General features: G+C 46.1%; 1 protein-coding gene across 1 annotated transcript in view; it reads right to left on the bottom strand.

Moving 5' to 3' along the window:
- LOC119453290 (unconventional myosin-XV-like) overlaps positions 1-13,854 on the bottom strand; it is a 130,951-nt gene extending 117,097 nt beyond the window's left edge. Inside the window, 1 exon segment of the mRNA XM_037715322.2 lies at positions 13,506-13,854. The gene's annotated coding sequence lies outside the window, so the exon portion shown is untranslated.
- Positions 13,855-22,338: the final 8,484 nt, after the last annotated feature.

Genomic DNA, 22,338 nt, shown 5'->3' with positions numbered 1-22,338 from the left:
TTACGCGGATGCGGTTACACACGAACACTGCGGTATGCGCGATCGACGGCTCTCTCACGGACACTCGATCGAGTATAGGCACGGTGCCAAAGCTGTATTGCAGCAGCGGCGGCGTTGCGCGATCGACGAAGTAACGGGACGTACGCTGTAATAGCGGCCGCGCGTATGCGATAAATATTATGCAGGAACGCCCGCTAGCGGCCACCTAATTGTTGCTTTCCTCGCATTAGGTATTTCTTTTTTTTTTTCGTCTCTACTTTACGACCCGCTTTAGTTGACGCAAATTGTTTTGACCGTGGTTGCGACTTTCTCGACTCCTTCGCTTCCTCATTTTTGGTATACTATAACCGGTAGATTAGACTCGTTATCTCATTCGCTTACTTATTTACAGCGATAGCTGATGACTGTCAAAGCGATAGCTGTTAAATGTACAGCCTCCCGCATTTTTAGCTATATCGCGCGAGAACACTGTAATATATTCCGCACGTCGTCCTGAAGGGAACATCGTATTAAACGACTCTTGCACAGGGGAGTGCTCAGTGCACTTGAGAGTACTTCTGTCGGTCTCGCTGATTATCGCCGCTTAAAGGCGCTGAAATGACGCCGTGATGGACGCCCGCGCGATATAGCTAAAAATGCGGGAGGCTGTACACTTCGGTAGACTTTCGTGGCGCGTATTTCTCGCACGTACAGATCATGACGTCCATGTCGCTTGTCCTCGGAAGATCGCGGAAAATTCCAGGACACCCTCCTAAAGCTCACCCTCGTTAATTTGGTTTAAATTTTAGCATCTTTGTCTTACTCTCCTCGAGGCCTCGGCACTTTGGGTATAAGCCACACGGATGTGTTTGAAAGAACCGCCCCTGTGTCAGGCCTGGTGGCGAAGCATTGCAAAAGAACGACTATTGTAGAAGTCATAGGCAGAAATTAAAGAATAATGCAGATTTTTAAAAAACGCACATCAAACACGCGATTAGAGCCGTCGGCCTCCCAATCGTGAGCTGAACGCTTACAACGCTTACAAGATTATTATTTTATGTTAAGTGAAAAAAATGGGCAGGCATAGGTTTCTTTAGGATGTTTGGCAAATCACTTCTGCGCGAGCCCGCAAGGTGGGAAAAAGTACATGAAAGGGAAAAAATCCGGATTCCTTCCTAGAAAGAGGAAAATTCATCCTGGACCAAGACGAATTATTCTTCAACTGCGAGGCGTTCTTTCTGAGAATCCCGGATTGGTTTCCTTTGTAGTTTCGTGGTACAATCCGGGTGGACGTAAATTTCTCTCTTTCATTTAGGACGTTTGCTGTTGCAGTTGTTGTTATTGCTGTCGTTGTTGTTGCTGTTGTCAATGAGGATTGGTCGCTCAGAAGGTTATGAAAATAACACGCAACGAGAAAAAAAAAATATGGGAGAAACCAGTACTAAAATTAGACGTTGTGTAACAATAATTAAGGACCACAGATTCGTGATTGAGTGTATACTTCGCAAAGAGGAAAAGAAAAGAAGAAATTGTACCGCGATTGGCACCCTTAGCAGCGTAACCTACCGGACGCTTCGATGAATTCACGAAGAGCTGCTATAATAGACCTGTGGCTGGTATCGAATTGACACGCAACTAGTGGCAGTATAGATGTGATGCCGATAAAGTTCAACTATAGATTACTAGTTCAAAATAGAAGGATCATTCTGCGTACAGAGCAGAATATACTAATCGTTTCTACGGAGCAAATACATTAATCGTTTCTAGTTCGTTACAAAAATAACAGGGGCGAGTAATGACGTACCAGAAGGCGAAAAGCTGGGCGCCAGAACTCTACACTGTGACCTCGCGCACTGTTGTCGCAAATGTAATTTGCTTGTGCTCCACGATGATTTTGTCAAACTGTTCATTGCCGCGCCTCGTCGCTGTCACTGTCATCATGCTGTCATTGTCCTTGATGACGTCATTCCCGGCGCTGTATACACCGTCGTTATCGTTATCATTCGTCATCGTGCCACAAGCTATCTCTGTTTTGAGTGGCAGCAGTGTAAGGCTTTCTTTTGAATGGTCCTCCATAAACTCGCTTTCCTCTCCCGTTTTCCGAGCGCGCGAGTATTCCTTTCTTTTTTTTTTTTAATTCCGTTCGTGCCGTTCATTCACCGGACGATATCTTTAGCTCAATTTGTTCGTTTCGCCAGACCGATGTATATATACGCCTCAATTATATTCGCCCGCTTGTTATACGGAGCGATAAACGCGGTTCCGTCTTGTTTCTCTGCCGTCTCGTTCTATTTTACTCAACTTATATTGAGCTCAATATAGTTCGCCTGCTCAAAGACCGATATGTCTATATAGCCCGCTATTGTAGTCGCCTTCGCCTCCGCGAGGCCATTCAAGTTTATATTTTACTCCGCCGTCCCACTTCTGTTATGCGCTTTATTCGATTCACACTTTTTCTTTCCCAATGCATTACGACCACAGCGCGATTTCGTGGAACTGCAATTTTCCGATTGAGGGACTCTGGTCCGTTGCGAGGAGCGTGAAAAACATAGGTCTGCAGGCTGTGTTGGGCACGGACGAAGCGGTTCGCAAGGGGCCATTACGTTATAGAAACAACAGCGTATGCGCATTACCTAACGTGGCGGGCGGTTTTCTATGTAAATGTCGATGCCTTAGGGCAACGCCCTGATTACACGGGAAGCGTGACGGCAAAGAAATTGCTGCAAAATAAACAAAAAGCGTCCCACCGCCTTTTTATGAGCTGCGGAACGATCTTTGAGGCTAGCAACCCATGAAGCATGATGGAATATAGGTGCTGGAATACATGTTTCCGGCGCCCGCAGACGCCTTTCGCCGCGTGCATAGTTTCTCACTATCACACCTAGAGGGTAATCTGGCGCCACCGTCTATGGGAGTTTCCTAAAGGGCGCTGTGCCGTCACGGGAATGGCAGGATATGTAGAGTGGTAACACTAGTATAGGTGTCTGCGAGGCTTGTGTTGGCTGGTGTTTTACGAGGCTTCGTCTAAAACGTGGATATGGCTACCCAAATAATGCGTTCTTAAAACAAAATCTACGTAAAAGGTTTCCATTCACCCATATTACATCTCTTAATTAAGTTTACAGACGACAAGCTGTTCCAAAGCGAACGCGAAACTTGTCGTCTGTCCAGCAACTTCAGCGGCCTGCTGATACTTTTTTTTAGGTTTTATGTATTTGTACATCCAATAACAAGTCCTCGTCATTGAACAAAACATGTTTTTGCGTAATAATAAAGCTAAAACAGCCTTTTACGCGCTGTTTTAGTAGGAAATGAAGCATTGTGACAGACGAAACGGTGTTAGCCAGGCGCGTCTTCAAGGTGTCCTGGCTCTCCGAGAACGATGTCAATCCGAAGTCACAATATACCAGCATTCCCATGCATACCCCAGCGCAGCAGCGCCATATTTCCCTCTAGGTAATGCAGTGAGAAACTCTATGGCCGCATGCAACCAGCAAAAGCATAGCCTTTGTGATCCGCATTTTTAATCTAGAGGGCGCCACCGCTAGGGCGTGAAAACAGAGGGCTATAGCCTCAGAGATACGTGCACGTGAAGGACCACACACCGTGCATGAACGATCTGGTGATGGATGGGGTTTGACCTTCCGAAGAAAGTGACAAAATGCAGCTTTTATGAGAGTAAACTTGTTTTTGCAGGAAAGGCCAGAGAGGACGTACTGAGCAGATGCACTCTATAACCTTCTGTATATATCATCCTGAGATCCGAACACACTGTGTGACATAATCGCTCTTCAAGGTGTTTTTTATTGTTTACTGTTATGTTATGAACTAGAAAAACGATTTTTAAAATTTAAATACCACGGTTAGATGCCAAAAAGCTGCGTCTCCCTGTACGTGGCATCTCCGTCATCTTCTCAAGTTTGCTAGGTAAAAACTGCATTTCCTGTGACGTTGCTGTCGCCCGTCCGGTATTTCACGCAATTTCAGCGATGTAGAAACACACCTCAAGGTTGCTTTCGGCCGTATGGGACGAGACAGAGGTCTAGATCAATTTAGTGTTAGAATTTCGCGAAAGCGGATGGCAAGAATATAAGTAAACCACTTCTTATAAGTTATAAGCTATACTAAACTACTTCTTCTAAGCAAATGCACCGTACTTAATTCATACCCGGAATATTTCGCGTAATCACTCCTGAGTGAATCTTCAAAAAAAAAAAAAGTTTAAGGCAAAGTGCAGTATATTGTACAAGGGGTCTTAGGGGAATATAGTGTTTTATTTTTTTTCTTAGTTCGGTAATTTCTTTTATTTCGAATCACATGTATCGTGTAAAGCAATTCGCCTTGTTCAGCTGGGTTGCCAGAAGAGGCGGACGCTTCTTAACGTGTTAATTAGGGCACATGTTGTAACCGCGAAATTAAGTCCCAGCACGCGTGAAGTAACTTCATGCTTAGCATAAATCCTATAAGACTAGCCCCACATTCGAAATTTCCGTTTCCAGAATTGGATAAACACTGCCACTGGCGTTACATTTGAGACCATCCAGAACTGCTCGAAGCCCGCTTTTGGCAAACTGTTAGCTGGGACGTTAGTGCGTACTTCGCCGCACACTCAAACGCCGAATATCTCGAAATTGGTGCTATAGTCCTACTCCTTTTCGCTAATTAAACATGACATATTTCACTTATCTTTTGTAAAACTATCTGAAAGGAGCTTACCATACAGCACTGTGCTCTGAAACCTCCTTCTATAACGTCACGAATTTATTTTTCACGCATGCACAAAATAAATAAATAAACTTGAAACTTCAAACTTCCATAATTTTTCAGCCTCGGTTTCACAATCTCAAAGTGAATAATTAAAGAAAAGTGATTGGAGAATACATTTAATTAGCCGCCTCGATCGACAGGGCAATTTCTCATGCAGGTAATGAAACAAAACCTTAATTATAGCAGGTGCAACTTACAGAAGCCCGACATCTGTTCTTGGTGCATGCAGAGTTACGAATTTGCAAACTTCGTACTTCGATTTTGTTTTTTTGTTTTTAGGCTTAGTGATTTGCGGACATTTTCGTTAAAACTTCGAGGTTCTAATTAAAAATGCTGCTTCCAGAGTTGTTGTAAAGTATGACTTCCTCTCTCAATTGAAACAAACTTGACTCAAAACGGTCCACGTGTTGTCAGCATTGCTGAGTGTTATATGTAATTCAATTGAGAAACCGCAGTTGGCACAACACAGTGGCCCTTGCACTAAAGCCCGTGGCTTGCGAGAATTTTAATCTCACTCCCGTCGTCTGAATCACAGATGTAGCGTAAGGCCAAAGACCACCATAAAGAAACACCATAAAAACTAATAGAGAGAGAGAGAATAACACAATATCGTTTTAGACTGATAACTTATTCTTTCGGAACTCCATTTTCGTAAATTACGCAAGAATAAGTTCATTATTCGACAAGAGAGACGAAGGTCAAAGTGCCATACGTTTTTTTTTCTTTTTTTTTTTAATTTCGCGCCGAAACATCAGCACCATTACGTCAGTGTGATGACACAAATTTCAAAGCAATATTTTTTTTTTTTTCGTATTTGGGCCGCGTTCTCTCAGTAAATGTTTCCGTTACTTGTTAGATTCAATCCTTGGCTGCTTTAAAAGGCAATGTAGCCCATTTTTCACCGATAAACAATTAACTAGGCACTAGCAGACGCTGTCAAAACTCATGACGTCACGGCGAGTAGGTGCGTGAACTTCACGGCGGCGTCGCCACCAGTCATTCGCTTTTGCGCCTTTTCTGATTTACTGATAGTTATAAATTAATAATAATTCACTGATACAGGCGAAATCAATTTTTTTCATTACTGCCCCTTCGAAAGGTTTCTGCGGAGAAACACTGACTCAGTAGTTTAGGCTGGCAGAAGATTGTTTGGAAGCATAATTTAGAAGCACTTGAGGGAAAATAAGGCCGGCTATTTACGGAAAAATTAGCAAAGGCGATACCTCCTTTCTTAAGCTTCGCACAAGAACCACGTGACGTCCGCTTCACAGGGCTGGCTTCTAGATATTGTTTCCGAGTAGTTTATAGGCCGTTTCCCGTGAGCCGACAACGCTCTCATTACAGTCCACAGGGGCCGAGTCTTTACTCGTTACCGTTATATATTGATAAAAATTGTACGTGAACATTAGAAGATGCTGTTCAAATCTGTGACGTCACGGGTAGCCGTTGCAAGAATCTCAAGATGGCGACGGCGCCGGTCTTCCGTTTTTGCACGTTTTTTCTGGCTTGTTGACCGCATTCCAGACGTGAAATACTTAGGTCAATATTAGCCTCCCTTTAAGAACAATGTCAGGCACGGAGACGCAATCTCTTCGTTGTTATTCCGTGCATGCATTCGTGGATTCACTGCTTGACCATAGAAGTAGTCGAAATGCCTGACTAATGATCTCAACAACCGTGCCACTTGCAGACGGTGTGTTCGAACAGTCAGGCGGCAGACGATTTGCAACAAACGGTTCTACGGCGGGGTACATTGATCTAGGTCGAGTGCACTGAGGGGAGGGGGGGGGTCCCGGATCATCGGAATGAAACCCGCAGCCGGATAAAAAATGGGTCGCAGCACATTTTGCATGCACTCCCACGTCATGAATGGCCACCTCACGAATACTCTCGAACGGAGAAGAATACGATATCTGTTTTTTCTTTAAGTATTGAACTATATGCGAGGAAACGGGGAGGATCCAAACGACGCCCGAAAAGAAGCTATACGTATGAAACAGCGCACTGACCAATGGAACAAAATCCTATTGTTTAAATGGGTACTGAAATGGTATTTCCGACTTTTCGTGTTTTTTTTTTTTTTTTACCTAAAGTGGAGGTCTTAGAGTTCTAAGCCACTGAAAATTTTGTGACAAGCCTCAGAGCACCGTAAATAATTTAATAGCATAGCTTTTCTACAGCCAGTTTCGGTTTCGTTTTACAGCCAGTTTCGGTTTCTATTTTTTAGGGTTGGAGCTTTAGAGGTCTAGGACTGTTATTGAACGCAAGAAATAAATAGTTGAAAATATCGTGTCAGTACCCCTTTAATGACATGGAGACGGTGGTGTGGATAAGAAACCAAAACGCGGCTAATAGATGATATTCCAGTTGAAATTAAGATGAATCGGCGAATTAGTCAGGTCACGTAACGGGTGGAGCAGAGGAGAACAAATGCTCGCGACTGGTTGTCACCAATTTGAGTCTGCTACGTTTATCGAGGCCAGTGTAGTCACGATGAACTCGGATCATAAGAGAGCCTGAGGATGAATGATGAACAAGAGTACGTAGGACAACCACATTTAAGTCAAGAACGGCAGTTTACCCTATATAAATTAAAAGTATACTATCAGTGGCCTATGGCCAGTGCCTAATGCCAACACGGGAGCACAGAAAACAGGGCTTGAATAGTTGAATGAATATAATGACATAACATTTACGACTTTTTTTGCGCTAGAAGAAATTTCTACACCTCGAAAAAAAAAAAAGAATGCTAGCAAGCTTCAGAGCGCACAAAATAATTTACTAATGACTTTTCTGTGAACTAATGTCGGTTTAGTTTGTCTGAAGGCGACTGTGCCATGACGTCATCACGTAGGTGGTCACGTGGGAGCCAAACATCGTGACGTTTTGGCACTCCCTCCGGCTCGCTCGGGCGCTTTTGCTACGCTGCTGCTCGCTGCGCGGTCGCGATGCTCTGCTCCCACGTGACCACATGCGTAATGACGTCGTGAAAACGCAACCTCCTGGAAAACGAAACCGAAACTGGTACCTAGCAACGCTAGTATTTGTCGGCCCTTTGAGGCTTGCGATAATTTTTACTAGCGTTTCGAAGTCTAGGGCCTTCACTTAACGGGGAAAAAAAAAGAAAGGAAAAGTAGAGATTGTGATGCCAGTATACTGCTTAAGGACCACAACGAACGATGAGAAAGAAAATGAGGGGCGTAAAAAATCGAGAGACCGGACGAAGGCACTGCGGATTCGATGGCAAACAGGTTTCGCTGATATTCCAGTCTAGAGGTATAAAGAGGGAGAAAGTGCAGTCGGGCAGGTCGCGTAAAATGCGTAAATCAGATAAGCGCAGCGCTCGATTTCAGTAGTATAGCACGGGGGCCAAGGAACGCGAAACGCAGTCGAGGCCGTCCGAGGATTATAGGTCGGTACAATGCAGATTAGGAAATTCGCAACCACGCAGGACGGAGTCGGTTGAAGCAAGTCAGGGGTAAGTAAGTACTGGAAGCACATAACTTGAACAGCCTTTGTCCTCCAATAAGCGTAAGCATTCTGATGATGACTATGACACTCCCACTAACTCCCTTGCATCACTGGCGGATCTGGACGGGGACTAGCCTATCTAAGATGAAGAAGTGGTTGGAGCTTCCTGACCTTTCATTAATTACGTTGACGTATTCCTTGCTTGTGCACGCTTCACAAAATACATCGCAGGAGTGACGATATATGACTTAGTAGAACATATTTTTGGGCGACTTGGTTCATAACTGATAAGAAAAACAGAAACGCGAAAGAAACAAGGGCGAGACGAGTTCACAGGAATGGCGCTTCCAAGCCAAATACGCTTATAATCTTCTAAGCGGGCTAAGCCATATACGACACCTCCATTTCAGTCCTCCGGCCTAGTTTCATCTCACCTCACATTGAACACCCATTGAGAGCCGTGCTATATACCAATGCGCCCAACTATAAGCGTGGTATCCGAGTCTTTCGTGCCAAGAACAATCGACTACTGGAACTTGGCGATTGGGTGTGGGAAGCTACTGGCTGTAAAACCGAAACTTGCTGTAGAAAAGTAATTGTACAAAGTTATTTACAGCGCTCTGAGGCTTGTCACTGTTTTGTTGTATAGGAGTTAGAGCTCTAGTACCTTCATATAAAGAAAAAACAATGAATAGTCGAAAATATGATATCCGTACCCTTTTAACACCCGGGCCCCTGTCATCTTCCTCCTCTTCAGACAAAGCGCAGAGGCAAACGGCAGCTCTACGACACACAGCGTCATAGCAAGGAACTTGGGAATGCACAGCTTCGAAGCAGACCGCAACGTTCATTCAAGGCCACGCCTGTAGGAAGTCAACTATCAAGCCAGAACTACACAGCGCAGGCGAACACTAAAAGCTAACTTCGAGAAAGCCACAAGAACGCGACGCACCGCCAACAAGATTCACCCGCCTCTACACTAAGTCATACTATAAGAAGATTACAAAGGCGTAGCTTTACAGCAATTCCATTGCTGCGCAATACGTACCCCGACAAAACATACTATAACCCCAATTTCACCCACTGCCAAATCCCATGAAACCACGACACATATCCTCTGGACATGCTTAATTATAATGAAGCAAGGCTCTTCGATAAGGCAAACGCAACGTATACAGACTAACCGACCTCCAACAAGACCTAAGCATAAACTGCCAGTGGGATATTATATATCGGATGTTCAAAATGAATTGCTTTACGGAATTTTCAGAAATCGCCTGTGGCAGGTATATAGTATAATTCTTATCTTTGAGCTGGGTTATTCGAAGAGTTAATTACTTTACGGCACATATGCAATTTAAGAATTGTAGCCGGCGAGTTTGCAAGACGCATCCACTCGAAGTGAACTTCCAGGATGACACCAGTTTCGGGATGTTATTTCCCAAAGTGTGGGACAAAATACATGGGCGTTCCAGTTACTTTTGTGCTTCAATTTATAAAGCAGCATTTTGGTAAAAAAAAAAAAGTAAGTGGAACAACAGTGAATTTTTACGGCGAGTTTGATGGCGCATATCTCCAAACTGGTGTCATCCTGGAAATTCATTCCAAGTGAATATACGCCTGACAAGTCTCACAAGCTACAATTAGTAAATTGCAATAAAGTAATCAACTAAGAAGTTAATTTGTGAAGTTTTGTTAATTAGTTGAATATGTGTTTTGATTTCTCGTGCTACTAATGTCCCCCTCATCGAATTTTCATCTCAATGATAAGAATTATGCTACTTGCCACAGGCGATTTCTAAAAATTCCGCAAAACTTGAAAATGAACACTCTATATATACAAGATCCACTCGTCAGAGCCAGACTGGACATCTGGCGCAAAGCCTAGCGCACTAAGGTCATCCCTTAATTGTACGGCAATAACGGGCCCCGCAATCCAACCCGTTACGAGGCAAACACCTTTTTCCGCACAGTGCTGAGGCCGACATGCGAGAGCACATTAAATTATGGGGTTTTACGTGCCAAGATCACGACCTCATTATGAGGCACGCCGTAGTGAGGGGGACTCCGGAATAATTTGGACCACCTGGGGATATTTAACGTGCACCTAAATATGAGCACACGGGTGTTTTCGCATTTCGCCCCCATCGAAATGCGGCCGCCGTGGCCGGGATTTGATCCCGCGACCTCGCGTGCTTAGCAGCCCTATACATGCATAGCCACTAAACAACCCATGGCGGGTGTCGAGAGAGCACATTGCATGAGTGCGTATATCCAACGAAAATATCAGTCGTTCATTGTCATAGCGAACTGCTGCGTTCTACTGGACCGCTTATGGGTTAATTTGTAAACGCGCCATAGTAAGTAATGTCGTAATCGGAAGAAGGCGTCTTATATATATATATATATATATATATATATATATATATATATATATTCCGAACTCGTTATAGTTGAACATCGTGTCACAAGATTTCGTCACGAGCGACATCCTCTGCGGATGCGCAGCATCGAGCCCAACGCTTGCTAGATGCAGGATACCCTGGCAACCGTATTCACAAAAATCTCTTACGCTAAAATTCTTCGTAAGACGAAATTTGAGCCAATCCTGAATGCTGACACAACGCTTTTCGCTTGCAAGTGCTCGTCACCACTGGCTGTTATTCTTCCGAGAATAACATGTGCAGCTTCAGGATCGGCTGGAATTTGCTCTTACGAAAAATTCTATCGTAAGAACTTTCTCGTGAATATGGTATACCTGGGGCCGAATTGACCATGCAAGTTTTTCGTTCGTGAGCGCTCATTTGTCATTGGCCGGTCGCCTTATAGCTAACAATAAGTTTAGCATCACCATTGCTTGGAATTTTATGTGCTATAGCAAATCATGCACCAGCCAATCGGGAATTCGGACATATCCATAGCGAAGGCGAGACAGACGAATCGCAACGATCGCTTACGAACTAAAAACTTAGTTAATTCGGCCCTTGGATTCACATGAAGACGTACTAACGTCACACTTATAGTTATAGCTCACAAACCTTGTGCAGCAATGACCAAATACGACAAGGTTAAAGTTTCTTGCATGAAAACAGTTTCATGACACTGCATAATACAGGGTCTATACCGAAGCTCTTTAGAGTCTGTACCAAATTTTAGAATTATGGAATGTTACTGCCGTTGTAAACGATTACGAGTGCTAGCAGTATATATATAGCGCATCCTACGTGCGAATAAAATTTGCGTAGCAAAGTTTGTTTTCCCAGCACGAACAATGTGTAACGTGCGCCTAATTTGAATTAAATACGGCATACTAACATCCTTGGCCCGTATTCATAGAAAACTCTTGCGTTAGAACTGTTCGTAAGAGAAAATTTCAGCCAATCAGCGAAGGCGGCTGGCGAATCGCAAAGAGCGTACTTACAAAAGAAAAGAAAAGCTGCTATTCGTGGGCACGATAATTCTTTTTCCTGAGCTTACGGGGCTGTGAGATTGATACTCGGGCGCCTTAGAAACATTTTCATAAAAATAAAAAAGTAATAAATCCTTCATTTATATCGTTCAAGATGGCGACAGACCACTGCATTTAATCATATAGCAGTTTGGAAGGTCGAACATTTATGCTGTTGTGACGGCTTCATTTCGTTACATTTCTACCGCCAACGTTGCTTATACCATTGTGGCGGAGGCATCTTTGCTGCCAACAGATTAAATTTAGACGTTGTGGGTCAACCACACGAAGGCAAAAAATATATGGAGCGCATTTTAGTTCTAAAAGAGCCTTCTCTTTCTTTCTTTCTTTCTTTCTTTCTTTCTTTTCTTTTTCTCAGTTTGCCGACGTTGAAGTTTCGTTGCACTCTCACTTGCTTGTGCTAAACGGTGTAAACGAGGTTAAGGCCATTCCTAACGCTTAAAATAGCAATACAGCGGTTCGAAAACTTTTGAAGCCGACTGTGCGTCGATCGCGCGTTGCTCCGAATGCGCCAAAATGCGTAGAAGGAAAGAAAAGAAGACTGAGGGAAAGAGAGTGAAAACCACAGTTCAATCTTGCGGCGAGAAATACAGGTCGTAATTCACGGCACGGGAACGCTCCAGATACGACGACGCAGTGTTACACATCCAGCGTACACACGGTGGGCGTCGGGACGTGCCTCCAGTACGCACGTAGACGGCAGAGAGGCGTCAACAACCTTTGAACCCTTCGCAAAGGTTGATCGCACGCGGACACACTTGAAAGCGACGTCGGCTCGCCCTCGCCCATGACGCGCAGGGCAATCGAACGGGGCCGCCGGCGAGCCAACCAGAAAAAAAAAAGAAGGAAAGATATCTAGCGGAAGACGCACGACAGGAATCACTTCCCTTTGGCATAAATTGGGCCGTCAAAACAAACCGCCCCGTACGGTTCCCGCCTACGCGTGCCCGCCCACGGCGCAAACCCAGAAATTGGCAGGTGACGTCACCCCCACGAGCGCACCCCCCCCCCCCTTTCCACCCACCACACACACACGTATGCGAGCCGCCATCTTCTGAGCAGATATCAACAGGTCGTACGTCCCGAAGCGGCCGCAACAGCCGGCTTCGCAAGAAAAAAACCAAAAAGAAACTAATGGACCACGTCGCCGTAACACGCGGCCTTGCTAAGAGCCGCTAAGCCGCACTTTTTCGTTTGATCTAGGAGAGCGATTTCTAAACGCCGCTTTTAAGAGCGAACGGTTTCGGGAAAAAACTCGCACCGAGAAGGAGAACGAGCAAGAAGCCGAAACGTCGCTGCGTTCACCGGGCGACGCGCGTAGCAGACGATATCCGGACATTCCTCTCGAGAGAATGCGGCGAAGCCGTGCCCCGTTCTTGAGGCTAGGCCTAGCTAAGAGGAGGGGGGGAGAAGAATAAAATATCCAGGCCTATCCCCCCCACTACCACTGTCCGCGCCGCTGGTGAAACGAGCCGCCAGGCGCTCACACGAGTGACGTTTCGGCGAGGGAGAACGACGACTGCGACGAACGCAGCATTTTACTTTGACCCCCTCCGTAAGGGAAACATCAAAAATAAGAGATCGAATCGCGTGATAAGCTATATACCCCCCCCCCCCCCCCCCCCTTGTGAGTCGTACAGTCACTATAGTAGTATTTCGCGGTGGCGATCGCCTTGACCCGAGGCCGAAACAGCTTTCTGACACGCGACGGAACGCAGGGGGCATCATCTCCACTGCGTGCCTGAATGCAGACGCGGTGCCGAGTTGGTTGCGCAGGTTCACACACGCACGAACACCCACGCACGCACAAACACTATACCTGGGTCGCTCGCCGGCTCGTGGTAGACGTGGTAGCGGTGCAGTTCCTTTTCAGCTGGTGCAAGAATGTCTCGCTTCGTTGGCCGATGTAGAGCGGTCGCTGCCGCAGCACTTTTTGAGCGAGAACGATGCAGCAATCCGGAGCAGCGGCACACCGTTTTTTGAGAGAGCGCGCACGGCAGGCCGGCCCGTGCGGGGCGCCCCGACTGTTACCGCAAAAAAAAAAAAACGCACACTGCACAGTGGGCGTGCCACGGGTCCGGACCGAGTCTGCGAGAACTCCAACCAGCAGGAGAGAGAACCGTAGGTCCGAGGCTCTACGAAGTCGCCCGAGATGCGACGGATGCCACGGGCGGAACTTGGTCGCCGAGACGTGGCCGCTCATTGGCCGAGAAACCAGTTCCTACGGGTGTATTTTTTCCCCGTCCCAAAGCCGCGCTCATTGGCCCGTTACGCGAGCGGCGCCGGTTTGCTTGTGTTCTTTTGCGATCTACCTCTCGCTTACCTGCGGCGGCGCCGTGACATGAATCGGCGCCGCCATGGCCTCCGAGGTTGCAGACGCGCGGTACCGAATCTTGAAGGCAGAAATGCCGCGCGCGTGAGTGTGCCGGTTGGTCTGGAGGTGGCGCCACCACCTTTATACCGCCGCCGCGTCGTCTGCTTTTGAATAAAGTGGCTACCACTACCACTTCGTCTGCTTTCGGAATTACTCGGCTCGGTACAAGCTGACTCCATTTTAAGAAATGAGCATTTTCGCAGTTTTATTCCCTGTACCCTTAACGTTTGCCTTATTAATGTCAAAACGCAGCTTCCTTCGTCCCTGTTGGTGCGTGGTACACTGGTTTAAAAAAAAAACGAGCTTTGCGCTGACATAGTGGCGTAGCCAAGAATTTTTTTTTTTTTTTTTTCTGGGGAAGCTCGCCCTTGACCGCTGGAGAGGGGCGGTGCTGTAGGAGGATGTCGCACGTCGTTTTATACCAGGTAACCTGGTACGCAAAATTTTCGGGAGGGAGTGGGGACGTACGTGTTCGGTGTGCTCGAACGGCTGATCGAACTCCAATTTTTTTTTAATCGCACCTTTACCCGAAGCCTCTTTGTGTGACCCATATCAGTGTACTTCGTTTATGAACTGATAGGTGACACAAAAAAAAAAGCTGCATCGTTTAGCGGTTGCTTTGAACTGGAATAATTATCAATTTTAGGATTGCTAAGTAAGGTGGTGTTTTGAAACTTAATAAACCGACAGGACGGGAACTACGCGAGTGGTATTCACTGGGGGTACGGTTAAAACAAACGTCTATTAGACAAAGCATTTCTTTTTTTCTTTTTTTTTTTTTCGCCGCAATATCGCACGTCGTCTGCTACACTTCCCCGCCGCGGACGATGGAGCAGACGTGACCTGCGTCGTCCGGCTACAGGAAGACCGCGAGCTTTTTTAGCAGACCACTTTCCCAAGATGTCGTCGCACGCTGGCGCGGTCTTTCGGGGAAGGAAGAAAGCCCCACACATACATAAACGAGCGGAACGTGTCACCGCAAGCTAATTGTAGCCTTTTGCGCTGTTTGTCCTTTTACCGGAAGTTTCCGGCGCTCAAAGCGTGGGAGCGCGGCACAGAAGAACGCATGCGCGGCTCTCAAGTTAACCGTGTGACGCCCTAACACAGATTTACAATGCGGAAAATTACAACTTCTTTATTTCTGGCCATGGAGAGTATAATAATATTGTGCTACAAATAAAAACAATGAAATGTTATGCCAGTTGTAACCTAATTAGTACAGTAATTAAGAAGTAATTGATTTTCTGAACTATCCACAAATGAAAACGCTCTCCAACGTATAAAAACGCTACTATGGGCTATGCGTTAAGTTTCCCGTGTATCAAAACGGCGTAGCATATGTATGATGCGCTGGTCATATTACATGGTTAATGAAGACACGTTATGTGTTCGGGCTGAAAGAAGTAAAGTAAAAAAAAAATTCACCATCAATCTTGTCAGTTACGATTGGCCCACAGGGCTGCTACAACCTCTCCGATTGGCTCAAAATGCCAACATGGCGGAATTTGACAAGACGATCATTATGTCCTTCACAAAGGAAGGCCATCTTTTGTCAATAACCCTTGTTCACTCGACGGTATCAATTTGAGACGAGTAACGAACACGAGATCTTGGAGTCTATATATGGAATGTCCTCTAGATGCAGTTTGTGTGAGCGTGCTAATCAGATTGTTAAAGCTGCCTCATCCGCGCGTGGCTTTATCGTAGAATTACACGTGGATTCGGTGGTCCGCGTTGCATAGGCTATATACTAGCTGTTCATCAGTGCGAACTAAGAGTTAATTATAGAAATTATAGAAACTAATTATAGAAACTCCACCACACGTTTATTCTCGCTCGTGTGAGGATCACACTTGACAGGTGTGAATGTTGGGAAACACCTATCAGACATTTCAATTGGATACAAAAAGTTTTCTCGAAATACCGGACACGGCGTCATCGTCATTATGAGGTCATGGCCACAGCAGAAGGAAAAAAGCTCGGAATGAGCACGGCTTAACGACATTGAAGCCATGCGAGTCGTCACGTTAGAGTTCGCGGTGTGGGCTCCGCAGGCAGACCTACGGCATGGTACAGTGGCCTAGAATTAATATTTCTAGTACACTCTATACTCCGCGAGAACCTTAGAATTCAGTACAAGCTCCACCCACAAAGCCCTATTCTCCCCCTGCCCATCATTCAATGAAACATCCCAGAAAACCACAGTGCGTCTATCCTCCAGGAACATGAGGAGGTGCCTGAAGGTGGAACTGTGGTGCCGGCCGGGGAACAGCAATTGTTGTGACGCCGAGACCGCACGAAGTCCCAGGCGTCGAAATGGTGGGTAGAGAGAGGCGCTGAGCGGTGCTCCCTAAAGGGTTGAAGAAAGTCGCCCCTTTTCATCTTCACAATTACTCTCTCTATCTAAACTGTCAGACGCCCAAAACTGCACACGCAACAGCACGTAAAGAGCCAGTTGTCGTTTCCCGAGAGAAAGGATCGAGCTTGCACGAGAGCACGGTCTCTTTGCCTCGGCGCCTTTGTATCGGCGGTAGGACCAACCTCGAAAACAGGCGAAAGAGGCTAATCTCTGTAGAAGCCAAGGGAACGGCTTCACAGAGAGTTCGCTTGCCAAGGGTCGCTGTTTGACGTAATGCTCCCTCCTATAGTTTGTTTCCTTGCTCCGTTGTCATATGACATACAGAGCAAAATTTTCTGACGTCGTGCAGCAATAAGGCAAGTTGTGACAGAGAACCTCCAGCGTACGTAATTAAAGGGATTCAACACAAATTTCAATGGCGCCCGTTTTGTTCTTATTACTATTATTGTGTTAGTGCAACGAAAAGCTTACCAGTCAGAGTGTCCAATCCTGCGGGCATAACGCGGAAAACGTCTCGGAACATTTTTGATCAAGCTATTGCAGCGTAAATAAGAGAAAACACAAGGAACAGAAGACAAGATACCACGGGTGCTACACTCACAACTGATTTATATTCGTCTCCTAGATGAAAACGTACAATAAAAAACGTACAATAAAATGCGCATACCACAGGTTCACACAGAGCACGAGGTTCCCAGCAGCACAGGTTCACAGACACAATAGCACGAACTTTCAATTAAGAATAAAGGCAACGCGCATGTGCATGTGCTCAGCGATTGAAACGCGATACATGGAGCGCGTGGCTGCCGGCTCTTTTCTTTGATCCCTGTGGGCACTGGGGAGAACGAGGTGACGCATTTTTTGTATCACATGAAAGCGAGAGCTTTTGCGATGCACTGTGAATGCATTTTGTTCCCTCAGCGATCACCCAGCTATCACCTGTGTGCGCTAAAAGCGCCGACCTCCATGCGTCCGAGTATCGCGTTTCAATCGCCGAGCACTGTATTCCTGCACGTGCATAACCTAAAAGTGTGAACCTCGGTTTCGCGAAATTATCGGCATAATAGAAAAACTACTGAGCGCGAACTTTTGGAACCCTCTCATATCAGGAAAAGAGGCACGCGGATTGCGTCAGTTATACTTCTGTGTGTTAATTTGGAAGTGAGATGCGATTCCTTAAAGACAACGTTCTTCTTTATAAATTACCCCCCCCCCCCTTTTTTTTTCTGTATAGGGTACATATCTAGCTTCTTTCGTGGGTTAATCCCGGAGATAGTGCAGTCTAAAGAATGTACGCCGATCCCGAAGACAGCTAGATCCGGTACCGGTTGTATCACCGTGCGACAGCGGAAAATACCGGCGGAATCGGTACCGTGGTACCACCGTGCTATATACTACCGCACGGAGGCAGTACCGCCCTGTGGTTGTATCAGTGGTAAGAAGGGGAGCGTTCTCGCATCCTTCTCTCGTAACAGCTAGCGCTTTGAGATGCTGTTATTGAGACGCTGCGCCTCCGATCGAAGACGCAGACGCTGCCGTTTGAGACTCATCTGCGGGCCTCTCAAAATAATATATGTGCCTCATATGCACCCCATTCGCACTCCCAACTCACCCGGGAAGACTTCGTCGTTCATCGCCTGCAAGATAAGGTTCAATAGCTTCGCAAATTTTAGAGCGCTCAGCTCCTAGGTGCCCGTTCCTTGCGGCGAGCATCGGCGTAACCGAGCGAACGAGCACAGCGAAAGATGAAAGCGAACGCGGAGCGCAGCGGGGGATGAAAGACGCGAGGAGGAAAGTGGAGAGGAGGGTGCAGCGGAACCATGAGGCGGAAAACGGAGGAGGGAATGGCGAAAGCGTGAGAAGAAAAGTCTAGTAGTGCGACGACGATGACGTCAAGATGGCGCCAGAGTAGGGAGTACTTGTCTGGGAGGTCTGTCGGCGGCGGCGGCTGCTGTGAATCACGGCCACGCATCACCCACGCGGCGCTGGCTCTCGCGATCTCCAGGAGTCCAGATTAGCGAGGCAGTCAGCTCGCTCCGTTTGCAACGTGCCGCACGAGACAGATTGTCCGCGCCAGACAATATATCGCGAAATGAAAGCACGTATAGAGCTGCGCTTAAATTTCGCATTAGGGCTGGAGTATAGGAATCGTCGGTGAATTTTATTCCTTTTTTTTTAGCCCTGTAAAACCTGTGCGCACGAGCATTTTATGGTATCTTTCCTTCTAGTCTTCTAGGAGGGTAACAATTCAATTGTCCATGGTGTCTGATCTCCCGCTCCGTAATTGTGTCTTGTCTTAGTCGCGTTGCAATGGCTTCATAAAGTACCAGCCACTGGGCTATTTATTCCCAATAAAAAGTTATTTGGAACTTAATAGGTCTTTTTTCGAGCTACAGCCGCAACCATGTTTATGAAGTTGCATATACGCTCGAAACATGCTGCAAACATCGATAGGAGAATGCGAAAGCGATTCTACACCGGCATCGGTGGGTCATTGGTTCGTCCCCACCTTTTTTGACGTCCTTCGTCTCGTTTTGCGCTGTTTAACAAAATTAGTGGGAAGTAGACAAGTGCCGCCCTATACCTGTAAAAAAATTAATATTTTGTTCGTCAAGCCGATGTTCGTGCGATGGCATTTTGTATACTCGCAGGGCAGGCTACAGGACTCGAGCTACTCAATCGCAAACTCACGCGTACACTCTCGTGCTCCGCCATGCAATGAGGGACGCCACGACTTGCCACTCGTTGCCGCGAAGGCAGCGTCGCTTGTTCATCGCGTGAACTTTTTTGTTTTAGATCGTAATACGCATAGAATAAAGCACAACGACGCCTATTTAATAGCAAGGCTGCGAGAGAGAGTGCGATAGTCGGCATCTAGCTCTATAGTAACGAGACGTCATCGCAAAGTGGCACGTCATGCCGTTTTTTTTTTTTTTCGTGACGTTCTGTGACAATTTAAAATTTAATAGGTGGTGTCTTAATCCACGCCCTGGTGGTGGCGCCCTCTTGATAAACAGATACAGATCTCGAAGGCTATGCTTTTGCTGATTCCTTGAACCAGCAAAGGAAAGAAAATCCTTGAACCCTTGAAGGAAAGAAAAATTCAGTGATGATTTAGCGGTAAATTGAAGAGAAATGCGTTTTTGAGGTGCCAGATCCATGATTTAGACCACGCTCACCAGTAGCGCACCCAGGATCTCTGCCAGGGGGGGGGGGTTGACAGTTTGCCAATACCATCTAAACAGCACTAATTTCGATTTCTTCACGGGAAATTGTCGAAAAAATGCGCTTTTTGCGAGTGTGCAGACGATTGCGCGTCTTACATCTTAGTTGCAGTACTCAAATGCGTAAGGAAAGAAAAGGGGTTAAACAAAAGGGGGAGTTAAGTCGGCCTCAGGGGGGGGGGGTTACAACCCCCGAATCCCCCCCCCCCCCCCCCCGTCGGTGCGCCACTGACGCTCACCACAAGTGAAGTTCAGGAGCTCACTCGACACATGTACCGACATTAACAGAGCGCGCGAAACCGAAACTAGGAGGCTGTAGCGAGCGCTAAGCCGCGGCAGGCCACGCCCCTCCAGGTGACGTTCCGCTTACGTCACTCGGCAGCGGCTAGCCAATGCGCTGCGACAGCGAGGTGCACGGAGCTGGGTACGTGGACGAAAAAAAAAAAAAAAAAAAATGGCAGCACTAAAGCGCGTAAATATCTGTGTTCAAGTTTGGTCACGGAAAGCAGGCCCAGGAAGTTGGCAACGAAGTGCACGGTAATTGGTTGTGCAAATAGACAACCCCAAGTCATCAGTGTGAAAGTGAGATAACAGAGACAGTAAATTGTGTGCAAAAGATGGCAACAAAAGAAAGTCCAGAGAGATTTACAATGACAACCGGTAAGCAAGAAATTAGGAGAGAAAATTCGTACGATAACACAAAGGACAGTGCCAATTGCTATTTGAGGGCCAAGCTGGCCTCCCCGAGGAAAAAAAAAAAAAAAAATTCACGCAGGAATATCTGCGAGTTGTCTAAGTACGCGTAAGCATTAATTGTGCCACTTGCTCATCTCCACGCAGCCCGGTGTCATTATCAATGTTATGAAACTTGATCCGACCATTATAAACGACAGCACTGCGGCGACACGAACTTGTGCGGACGGCGGCGCAAAGCGCGCTGATACAGCTTTTCAGCGCCTTACCCATCCGCGTCGACCCATTATCAACCGTACTGCGGTGGCGGCTGCGTATGGTGCGGCCGCGCGGGCCCTATCTTGAAAGCAATCCATTGAGCCAAGTTGGATTTTTCAATGGGACCCAACTGGTTCCAATTGGACATCATTGGAGGTCCAAGTTCCAATTGGGCTCTTTGAGAAGTCGAGTTGGTTCCAATTGGGCATCATGCGAAGTCCAGTTGGACATCACTGGAGCTTGGTATACCAATTGGTCCAAACTGGACCCAATTGGAAGTCACTGTGTAATCTCGCGATACAACGGAACAGTTGATTATAATAATAGCACAATTATAATGTTAGTTTTAAAGTAAAAGATCTTTGTATTTTGGTGTGATCAATGGAGAGAAGCATTTAGCTTTCTGTCAAGTTAAAAACCTAACTTGAAATTTTACCATTTTCTCATGAATCACTGGCACCACTTGGTCACCCAAATTTTGCTCACATATATAGCACCTGACATGCATCTCTCATAGTGAAGTGGTGAGTGTAGGATACGTCAATTAAGAGAATTGCAGTAGTGTATTCATGCATGATATATGCTTCTCAAAAGGAGTTTCAAGTGTATGTGTGTCATGTCAAGGTTAGGGCCCATGTAGGCTTTTTTTTTTTTCGTTCCTTTGTTTTTCGTGTTGGTCCCAACGAGTCTAATTCAGAGACCAATTGGGTCCAATTGTGTTCAAAAAACCGATTTGGACCAAATGTTGGATATTTCCAATGGGTGTCCCAAAACACAATTGGAAATATCTAATTGGTTCCAACTGGAAATTTCCAACTGGTTTGAGCAATTTTTTTTTGACTGGGCGCCTTATAGTGCTGATAGCTTCCTGTGCGCTGTGCTCTCTCCGCTTAGTTCGCGTTGAAGCGAGAGACACCACGAATGTCGATTCGATCGCTGCTGCGGGCCCCATCTTGAAAGCGATCGTCTTACGTGACTGACGAACAGATGGGTTTCCTTGCCCCGAAAGTGACGTCATGGTCACCATGTTTCGAACATTACTGGTGCCTTTGCCTCCTGCTGGGGAACCTACTGGGTTGTCCGAGAGATAATGGGGAACGTATAAACCTTACACTGATAATATCTCTCTTTATATTAGATAGTTGGCAGATCAAACGGCTTGGTGTCACAGGAGCAGCATCAGAGACATGGCACATGCCCATGACCCATTTCGCAAAGCTCCCTACTTGGTCCTACAGTTGAGACCATTTCAGTTGAGAACATTTTGTCACAGGCACCTTGAAAGGTCCCGTGTTACTCTCAATGTTTCAAAAAATGGTGTTTCAGGATCGACTCAGATTTCCTGCCTATTCATATTACTATGTGTGAAATGCAAAAATGCACGAATAGATAGCTCCAGGACCGATTTGGCCTACATTTGTTGCACTTAGAGAAACTAAATGCCACCTACTGTTAGAAGCAGGGTTTTCGTTAAGAGCTTCAATGTTTCTTAACAAATGGTGCAAAAAATGTATAGGTACAAAATAAGCATGAAATGTTTCAATATTTCTGAAATCGATCTTACACAAGAAGTAGATAGTATTCCAATTCTTTAAACTGCATCTATTAGATCCTCTAAGGCGGACAAATAGGATATGCTAGTCTACCGCATACATGCAACCTTACAATGCTTGCATGAGTTTCACAGAAGTATTACAAGGTACTTGTATAAGCTGGAACAGTGCACGGTAGTGTCTACATGCAG

The sequence above is a fragment of the Dermacentor silvarum genome, chromosome 5, assembly GCF_013339745.2.
Source record: "Dermacentor silvarum isolate Dsil-2018 chromosome 5, BIME_Dsil_1.4, whole genome shotgun sequence".
In the NCBI taxonomy this organism is placed as follows: Eukaryota; Metazoa; Arthropoda; class Arachnida; order Ixodida; family Ixodidae; genus Dermacentor; species Dermacentor silvarum.
Note: the sequence above shows the minus strand (reverse complement) of the source record. Positions and strands in the feature narration are given on the sequence as shown.